Raw genomic sequence first — 11373 nt, 5'->3', positions numbered from 1 at the left:
CTACTGTCCAAATCATATCATGGTTAGATTTAGTATTAGGTAAACCAGTAATAAAATCCATAGAAATTTGTTCCCAAGGTTTAGATGGAATAGACAAAGGCATAAGTAATCCATACTATTTACCATGATGTCTCTTAACTCTTTGACAAATCAGACATTCAGAAACAAAGTTAGATACATCAGTGTCCATATGCGGCCAATAAAAATCTTCAGTTAATGTACGTAAAGTAGATATGATACCTCTATGACCTTGATATGGGGAACAATGAATCTCATTCAAAACAAAAGATCGGAATGGAATTGTAACACACAATCTCTTTTCATAAAACATAAATCCATCATTATATGACAATGAATCAATAGGAATCAAGTTATTTTGAACTAATTTATTTCAATCAGCATGAAAAGTAATATCCTGATGATAAGTATCTTTCATAGCAATCAAAGAATCAAAAGATATAACAGAAATATTATGAATGGCAGGTCTTCTACTTAATGCATCAGCCACTACATTTTCTTTACCGGGTTGATATTGAATGATAGGATAAAAACTCTGGATAAAGGATGCCCATTTGATATGTCGGTTAGAGATTTGGGGTTGGCTAAGTAAATGTCTAATACTTTGCTGATCGGTCTTAATCATGAATTCAGAACCCATTAAGTAGTGTTTCCACTGTCTTAATGCTTGTACAACTGCTAATAGTTCTTTGTCATATGTGGAATATTTCAATTCAGAGGGTTTCAGCTTACAACTAGAATAGGCTATAGGATGATTATCCTGCATAAGTACAGCTCCTATTCCTGATTCACTAGCATCGATCACTACTAGAAAGAATGGTCTATTAGAATCAGGCAACTGTAGGACAGGGGCATGGGTTAATGCATGTTTCAATAAGTCAAAGGATTTCTGTTGATTTTCGGACCAATGATAGACAATACCTTTCTTTAGAAGTTTGGTTAATGGTAAAGCAAGTAATGAAAAATTACGTACAAACTTCCTATAGAAACTAGCAAGACTAAGGAATGAGCGTAACTCATGCATATTTTTAGGTACAGGCCAATTCAATATTGCATCTATTTTCTTAAGGTCAACTTTAATTCCATCAGATGATACAATATGACCTAAATACTCAATTTCTATTTTAAAGAATTCACTCTTTTCAGGATTTGCATACAGTTGATTAGCTTTTAATAACTGGAAAACCAATGACAAATGCTCATAATGTTCTTTCTCATTTTGACTAAACACCAAAATATCATCAAAGAAGACAATTACACAATACTGATATTTCAAAAATATACGGTTCATCATTCTACTAAACGTAGCAGGTGCATTAGTCAATCCAAATGGCATCACTAAAAATTCATAATGACCAAACTGTGTTCGAAATGCAGTCTTGAATATGTCTGACGTATCTAGTCTCACCTGATGATAACCACACTTAAGGTCTATTTTACTAAATATAGCAGATTCTTATAGTTTGTCCATAAGGTCATCAACTCTAGGAATGGGATACCTATTCTTTACAGTGATCTTATTTAAAGCTCGATAGTCAATGCACATACGATAGGTATTATTCTTTTTCTTGACTAACAGAACAGGTGCACCAAATGGAGAACTACTAGGTCTAATCAATCCTCTATTTAGTAATTCCTCAACTTGACTCTGAATTTCTTTTTGCTCTATCTGGTTATGCCTATATGGTGCTTTGCAAGGTGGTTGTGTGCCAGGAATCAAATCTATTTTATGGTATTTTGGACGTGAAGGAGGTAAACCAGGTGGTAGGTCTTCGGCAAAACAGTCTTTAAAATGTGCAAGAAATTCTTTATGCCTAGGATGCATATGATTTTCTTTAACTTGCAATTCATTTACCCAAATGAGATAGGATTTATTACTCTTGCGTAATGCACGTTTAGCTTGAGTATGCGAAAGTAGTGGAAAAACATTAGATGCATGCATACCATACAATGTAATAGGTTTTCCTTGAAAATTAATATTCATTAAATGTGTGGAATAATCTATATCTGGGTTATGCTGATGACGCCAAGGCATACCTAAAATAATGTCACTCGACTGTAATGGAACAACTAGGAAATTTTTTCTTTCAGTGTATTGACCAATTTGAATCTCTAAGTCATGCGTTTCCTGTGTACCATTATACCTAGTGCCTAAGAATGCTGCTTTAATACAATAATGTGTAGGTACAGTCTGTAACTTCAATTCTTTTACTAACTTTGCTGAAATAAAATCATGAGTACTACCGTCATCATGCAAAATAATCTTTTCCTTTCCATGCACCAAACATTTCATAGTCAATAAAGAATGTGGAGTTGGCATACTTGGTAAAGTATCCGAAGGAGTAGTAGTGTCGTCCTCATCTTCTGTAAAATCAGGCATATCTTCATGTTCTTCATCGTCCATTGCTCCAAGGTAGTTGATATGGGCATGTGGCTTCTTTGAATGGCAATTTGCTGCTAGATGTCCAGGCTGGTGGCATTTATAGCATACTATAGGCTTGGCTTTGGTTACATTGTTTGCAATGGCAGGAAGTCTAGGGACATTAGGATTTGGCTGTGGAATAGGCTTAGGGTTTTGATTGACATTGGATGGTAAAGCAGGTGGTTTTGCCCAATTTTTACGGAAAGATGATGAAGAGAAATGACCTGGATTAAATCTTCTAAAATTGAAATTGAATTGCTTAGATCCATAGTTACCATTGGCTTGGAATTGCTGTGGACGTCTGTCTCTACCTCACAGCTTGTCTTTAGTGTCGTGAGCTAGTGAAATGGCGTCTTCAAGAGTAGCAGGCTTGAACATGTTAACTTCAGCGTAGTAATGCCCAAGAAATCCAGACATATACTTGTGCTTGTGTGTCATTTCAGGTACGTCTTCAAGCATGCGTAACTGGAGTAATGCATTCCAAAAACGCTCTGTATACTGAGGAATAGGCTCTCGATCCCGTTGCTGAAGAAGATCCCATTGCTTAATGGCTTTCTCATGAAATTGTGGAGGAAGGAAATTCTGCATGAACTTCTTCTTGAAATTCTCCCAAGTAGCGGGACAATCTATACTCTTGCGTACTACAGTCCACCAAAGAGATGCTCTGTCCACTAAATGATTAGTGACACACTTGATTTTATCTTTTTCTGCATAGGTTTCCTCATGAAAGTAGTCGTCAAACTGACTAATGAATGCAAGAACAATTTTTCCCTCTCGTATGCCATTGAAAGTACGGAATTTGAAACTTCTTTTACTTATCTTTGATTCTTTGCGGATGGTTTGAGCTTCGAGAGTTGCGTCGATGGTACGTTGGATAAGATCTTCAGATTGAGGTTCTTTTTTGTCGGTAGACGATCTTTGTAAATTTGCCAATTGAACTTACAATGCTTGCCTAGCCCTTCGTTCTTCATCCAATTGCATCATAATTAAGTCCAGCTTTTGCTCCATCGTAGGTTCAGGTAGGTCGCCTTCAGCCATTAAATCATCCATATGTGATTCCGTCATCCTGTAAAACTCAAAAGACATTTCTCACTCAAAATCAAGTTAGTGGGATGAGCGTAGCTCAAGTTCGGGAATAGAAGGCTTATGTGTTTTTGGGTGTGGCTTTCACAATCTTCAAAAAATCGGCATTTTATCCTTCTTCGTATGCTGAAAATGCTTCAGCAAACCTGCGTATGGGTAGAGTACCTTCCAATGAACAACTTTGCAGTTCGGAATCTCTCCGCAGGAACAACCCTTCTATGAGTTTTGGACAGAAGTCAGTTTTGACTCCAGTTGACTTGTCTGACTTACAGAATACCAGACTAATGTGACTTGCAGAGTTTATTGACTTGCAGAACTTAGTTGCTTTACGGAACTTGCAGAACTTGACTTAAAGAAACTTTGAAGACTTGAATGATTGATTGGCTTTAGAGGACTTATGGGAGTAAGAGGCTTAATGCTTCTCAGCAATTGTCAATTTTAAGGACAAGAGTATGTTCTCGGCGCAATTTTCGGCGCTCAGTTCAGCCCGCCGTCCTTCTTCACGATTTATTTTGAAGCTTAAGTAAAGCTTCCAATTAACTAAGCTTTGAAACTTTGAAGATTTAAGATTTTAAGCTTGGTAAGAAATATGTCTTATCTCTGTGTAACCATGACTTGATGAAGAAGATGTAGGAGTGGTCCTCCGCCTCTGCAGACCGGTCCTTCGCGATCCGATGATGGAAACAGGGGTTCTTGATCGCCAGAAATCTGCCTGTATCGATGGTTCGCGACGAGATTGACTGTAGAGCCCGATTGTTCCAGGAGCTCCGCCTTCGCACGAGATGGGTAGCGACTGGAAGCTCTTGATCTCAACTTCGCTCTGATACCATTGGTGTGCAGATCGGATCCTGTACGCTTGCGTAGTGAATGCCGGAAGGTCCCCAAGAACAATAGAACTCTACTTTTTACACAAATTACAAGGTAAAAAGCATGAACGACAAGAGCAAGAGACCAATTGGGTGCAATCTCCCCCCATGCCTTGTGTGAGCGCTCCACAAAGCATGTATTTTATGTATTATTCATCTTCAAGCTCAAATAATAGCCCAAATTACAAAATAGCAAGCTTTTAGCTTTTGAGTTTGCTTTAACACAAAATAGGAATAAAGCTAATGGACGGTGCCCAAAGAGTCTGGCATGCCCAATACAATGTCCAAGTAGAAATAACATAATCGTGCGCCCATGCGCATACAAAATAATAATAAATATCCGACGCCTTAATAAATAGGTGTGACAAAATATAGGCACCATGCCTAAGGTATGCGCCCATCAAAATATAATCCATAAATCGAATACTCGCTATCCTTCAATGCTTTCCTCCGCCACTGCTGCTAGCTCTACACATCAACTGAAGCATTCACAATCGTTAGTAAAATAATACAATTAAACCGACAAAAGTGAATACCTAGTAGTCTTCAGCTACATAAGTAAATCAACTGGTTAGAAATAAATCCTAACCTTAATTTATTATGAGTGCGCACTCTAAACTCATAAACGTTTATTGATTTAATATGCATTTTACGGAATCACCCGCTATGGAATCACCCATGTACACACTAAATTAATGAAACACCCGAAAAGGACAGGCGTCCCCATCAACTTCTCGCACAAAGAATCCACTTTGTGTATGAGCCCCGATCATCAAAGTTTACGGAATCCACCGTAAAACCTCACGGAATCCACCGTGGCACGGAATCCACTGTGAAATATGCCTCCTGGCATCAGATTTACAAAGTGATCAATCCATGAGCACAATCAAACTTGCCTTTTGATTGCAAAAGCACTGACAAAAAACTCATCAAAGTGTGAATTTTATCAATAAATCAATACAAAACATTTTCCATCAATGGGCCATAACTTCTAATGCATGCATTTTCTATTCCTTAGAGGCATAAAAACCCCTATACAACTACCCATTCTAGCTATGTGTCCCTCTTCACCGTCTTGGCTAATAACCCATCCAATACTTGTAGCGCTAGTATCCAATTGTCACAATAATTGGTCTTCCACATTTGTAGTTGACTTTCCTTAAGATAGGTGCTCTTTGAATCTTCTTCTTTAGCTTCTTGTTGATGGCCTTTGTATGCTCGTCTTTGCAATGGAATTTGTCTTTTTCGAAGAAATTGATACCACACATCTACAACATGAGCAAAGTGAGGCAACCAAATCAAATAAAATACACATGCTCCTAAAAATCTTCAGACTTGTGTAATGGAGGTGCATATTTACTTTGTCTTTTGAATGGCTTCAACCTTTGCTCGATTTGGCCTTCTTCCTATAGGTCTACACATATGCCTACAATTAGTACTTCTTTAACTCCAAATGTTGATTTTTATCATGATAGTCTCAAATTGACTTCTTCAAGCCTTGTTAGGATCACCTTAAAGTCAGCAATATGGTTAGTCTCAAACTTTTTGCACTCCCTCTAATCTTTTATGTCATCTTTTTCATCCTCTTCACACCCTTTTATCGGTAGATCATCAATAAGAGGCATTGTGCTCCAATATAGAAATCTCTCAGCACTTTATTCATTTTGTTCATCATATGAACAACTAAGTTAGTTGCACCCTATGGTAAGGTGGACATCCTTACCAATCCCAAGGGTGTATGCATAGTAGTAAGGTCCATGCTATCTTTTGGGAGGTAAGCTTATATTCTAGGCTACCTACACACAACTCTACTAACAAGCATATGAAAGGGTGCTAAGACTTAGGCAAAGCCATAACAAGTCATTGCATCAAGAAGTCTCTAGAGAACCTTGGAGCATAGCTATATAAGAGCATGCTCTCTTTCCATTTTCATATGACATGAGCTCTCACCTAGCCTATCCACACTCAAGCTATGTAACCCATCTTCATTTTTAATCAATTAGTTTTTTGTGTCCACATCTTGCAATATGAACGGTTCATTTGTTTATCCTCTATAATATGCACCTAAAATCTCAACAATTGGTATTAGAGCCAATAGGGTCCTAGATAAATCCTCTTTTAGCTTTTAGGAAATATTAGAATACACTTGCACTTTTGATCGTCTCTCTCACCCTCTTGCCTCAAGAAGCCCTAGCCTAAATTCCCCTCTCCCCCCTTTTCTTGTGTTTTTGTTGAATTCTCTGATGCAAGGCTGAATCTCAGCCCTCTCAAGCCCTCGGTAGCCATCTTAAGGCATTCCAAGCTCTCTCCTACATCATCCCCTCTTCCTACAAGCCTTCTTGTGCACTTTCAAGCCCGTTTGTGCCATCTATGAGCCCATAAAGCTTCATCAAATCTCAGATCTAAAATTTTCACAATGAGGAAAACTTAAGGTATTTGGGTCATTGCACATCGACAAAGGCGCCTCCGATTGCCTTCAACAAACTACTCAAACTGGCAAGCAATCTACACCAATAGGGAGGCATTCAAGACCGGTAAACAAGCTTTCAATTGTTGCCTATTACTTACATGCTTTAATCCCATCATTCATAATTCATAACCCCTCTCTCCTGAAGCATTGTAAAGAGATTAGACCTTCCCTATTCTCATCCTCTCTTGTATTCACAATCACATACAAGCATGAGCAAGGGGGATATTGCTAAGTTCGACGGGGCAAGATTCCACACTTGGCAAGTAAAGTTCAAGGGTTACCTCATGAAAACAATCTTATGGAGTGTGGTTAAGAACGATGGGGAAGAAGAGGGAACACTCACTAGAGGGCAAGCTTCGCAATTCCCGGTAAAGGATGAGACGGCACTAGAGTGATAATCACTAGTCTTGAAGATGATTTTGTGCATTACATTGATGAATGCCAAAGTGCTAGGGAATCATAAGATACTCTAGAAAGGATGTTTGGGGTAAAATCTAACCATTCTAGAATCTCTTTTAAGATGCAACTCTATAGCCTTATGATGCACAATGATGAGAATCTCTCTAGTCTCATCATCAATAGACTCAAGAGCATAATATGCACTCAACTCACATACATAGAATGCAATGTGGATGAGGATGATAAGATTGCCATTCTTCTTAAAGCCCTTCGCAAGGAGAATGATCAAATAGTCACTATACGAAAGGAGAAGGAACCCATGCCTTCTTTGGAAAGTGTCATAAATTCTTTGCAGGAAGAAGAGAAGTTATCCAATGTAGGCTCTACTTCCAATGGAGCTTTTGTGGTGACCAACAATAAATAGTTCAAGAAGTGCATCCATTGTGAGAAGCACATCATGCTACATCGGATTGCTATAAGATCAAGGAGTGCACAAAGTGTGTAAGAGTTAGACATCATCCGCAAAGGTGCTTCTCCAACAACAACGAAGGTGGCAAGAACAAGGGTAAAGGTAGAGCATACATTGCTGATGGTGGTGAAGAATCTTCACATGATGTTGGTGGTAATACATTTTATGTCGACGATGAGGACACACTCTCATGACTTGTACTCAAGTTCACTCTCTCCACATAACGACAAATCACCAAGCTCTAGCTCTCTCTATGTTATTGATGTATTATGATGACACTCTCACATGACGTAATGAGGTAGGAAAGTAATCTTTAAACCTCCTAGTTGTATCTACTAGAACCAAGCTAATGTAACTGTGTGAGATCCACCTCGATGTATCAGAGAGCCTAGTGTGTGTATAAGGGTCCTTCCCCAAATCTCACCATAAATATGAGCTTAAGGGGGAGCTTGTTGGGAGGTAAGCCCATATTCTAGGCTAACTACACAAAATTCTACTCATAATCATATGAAAGGTTGCTAAGCCTTAGGCAAAACCCTAATGAGTCATTGAGTGAGGAAGTTTCTAGAGAACCTTGGAGCATAGCTATATAAGAGCATGCTCTCTTCCCATTTTCGTATGACATGAGCTCTCATGTAGCGTATCCACACTAAAGCTACGTAACCCATCTTCAATTTTAATCAGTTAGTATTTTGTGTCCACATCTTGCAATATGAATGGTTCATTTGTTTATCCTCCATAATATGCACCTAAAATCTCAACACTATCCAATGCTAACTGGAGTTGATCATAGCCTAAATATGGATCGCCCATAGAGTATATTTTCTTCCCTGCAAAAACTTTGGCAAATTCATCAAAAATTGGGCCATTGCTCACATTTTGTATGGTGACTTTATTTATTGACTGCATATTTTGTATAAAACTCAAATCTCCATTCTTCTTTGGGACTGTAAACCACTTCTTTGAATAGGGTGCATTGAATGGTTCCAAAATTCTCATACAAATCTTTTCGTTAAGTAAATCAATAAGCTTTGAAAGATGAGATTTTAGAACTAGAATAAGTCACAAATTCCAAGGCATATGTGGTACAATAAAAGTTACCATAGGTGCAACAATGGTAGGAGAGCCACACATCCAATTTCACCTAGTTAGAAAAAGAAATCCTTTCCATGTCTTGAAAGCACCTCTTGGAAACTTTGAATATCCTCCTACAAAAGGAAACCATCTTCTCCAATCTTGAGCTCTTTAAGTGTTTCCATCACAAATTTATGTCCAATATTCTTTTGATCCTTGAGCATTGACTGTTGAGATCCTTTCTCCACCACTTTATCACTCCCTTCGGGAAGAGGTGTAGCCAAAGGAGCTTCCTATCTTCATGTCATAAAATATTTCCTTACCTTTGGTGCCTTGCATTCAGAGCATGCCTATGCCCCATATTTCTTTGCCTTCATGGCCATCAACCATGGCTTGCCAAGAATGATGGGATACCCCCCCCTTGGTTGGCATCACAAAGAAGTCTACATCTACTTCAGCTCCAAGGGCATTAACTCTAAGTGCACTAACAAAACCCACACATCGCACCTTTTAGTTCTTAGCTATTTTGACTTGGCATGGTGCAGCCTACTCGCCTCTAGTGCCAAACGTTGTATCATTTGCTCATTCAAGACGCAAATATGTGCACCTCCATTGATGTAGATATTTGAAATGCATTGGCCCATGATGTGGGTATCTATGACAGGTAAAATGTTTGCTAGATTCCTCCTAGAGATAGCTCTAGCTATCTTTGGGTATGGCAACCTTGTGTTTACCAATTTTGTCCATTGTCTCCTCACCTTTGGTGCAGGGTGTAGTTGAGATGTGTCATAAAATCTAATATCTAACTTTCCCAAATGATTTTCTCATATCAGACTGATCATTTAATATGGGCGGATAAAGGGAACAAGAGTTAGAATATTAAAATGTGTTGTTAGGCTAACCTCGAACGAGACCAAGAGGAGAGATAGCTGTATCTCTAAAAGGGTCCAAAATGAGAGGTAGTCTATGAAAGAGCAATGAGCAATTAATGGAGCTTAAAAGACCTTAGGGTAAGCCTCATTAAATCCTCCAAAGGCTAGTGTTAAAAGTCTCCAAGATTAAGACCATTAGGTAAATTTATTTTTAAGGTTCAAGCCTTTTTGAACCTTAGGCTAAGCTTGTTTCCAAAAGTCAACATCCTCACTACAAAGGAGGATTCATACCCCCCTTTGTAGTGAGCTAAAGACTAGGCAACACACACACACACACACACACACACACACACACACACACACACACACACACACACACACACACACACACACACACACACACACACACACACACACACACACACACACACACACACACACACACACACACACACACACACACACACACACACACACACACACACACACACACACACACACACACACACACACACACACACACACACACACACACACACACACACACACACACACACACACACACACACACACACACACACACACACACACACACACACACACACACACACACACACACACACACACACACACACACACACACACACACACACACACACACACACACACACACACACACACACACACACACACACACACACACACACACACACACACACACACACACACACACACACACACACACACACACACACACACACACACACACACACACACACACACACACACACACACACACACACACACACACACACACACACACACACACACACACACACACACACACACACACACACACACACACACACACACACACACACACACACACACACACACACACACACACACACACACACACACACACACACACACACACACACACACAGAGGAGACACACCTCTTCAAAGAGGCATAAAGGACACATGTCAGATCCTCACCTAGGATGCCCCCAATGGAGCCTGAATCCTATTGGATGGCTTGAGGGGTGGACCAATGAGAATTAATGTTATTTAAATTAAGCTTAGAAAATTTAGAAAAGTCTTCAAAAAGGACCAATAGGAATTAAAGACTCCCCTTAATGCTATTGGATAGTCTACCAAGGGGTCCGATGAGAATCAAGCAAGCTTAATTCCTATTGGCTAGTTGACTTAGGGCACCAATGAGAATTTAGCTTCAATTAAATAATGAATTAAGCCCTTCTCTCAAAGGGGGAAGGAAGGACACTTGTCTCAATGCTACACTTATTGCTAGATTGGTAGAAGAGCTCTCATTGGCCAGCCCCAGGCTTGGGCCAATCAGCTTCAAGCATGAGTAAGGAGAGAATTCGAATTCTCTTCTCTCTCATGTGGGAGGCTCACAACACACACAATGGCTTGTACAATGCAAGCATGATCCCCTTCTCCAAGGCATGAGAAGTAGAGAGCCTACACCAACAACTCTTGACCATGGAATGCAAATCCAAGCAAGAGGCAAGCTCCAAGCAAGCTAATCTCCTTGTCCAACTTCATTACTATGCTATGCTAAGCTCTAAGAGTAATCTAAGTAGAGAAGGATAGTTCTTTCTCGTATGATACATCTTTTTCTTCTCTATCTTCCCTCATTCTCTGCTAGCTCTCTTCACCTTTCAAGGTGTTTCAGGT

The sequence above is a fragment of the Lygodium microphyllum genome, chromosome 2 (genome assembly GCF_053477565.2).
Source record: "Lygodium microphyllum isolate KBCC chromosome 2, Lygodium_microphyllum_v1.1.10, whole genome shotgun sequence".
Lineage (NCBI taxonomy): Eukaryota > Viridiplantae > Streptophyta > Polypodiopsida > Schizaeales > Lygodiaceae > Lygodium > Lygodium microphyllum.
The sequence above is the reverse complement of the archived record's forward strand: the minus strand, read 5'-3'. Positions refer to the sequence as shown.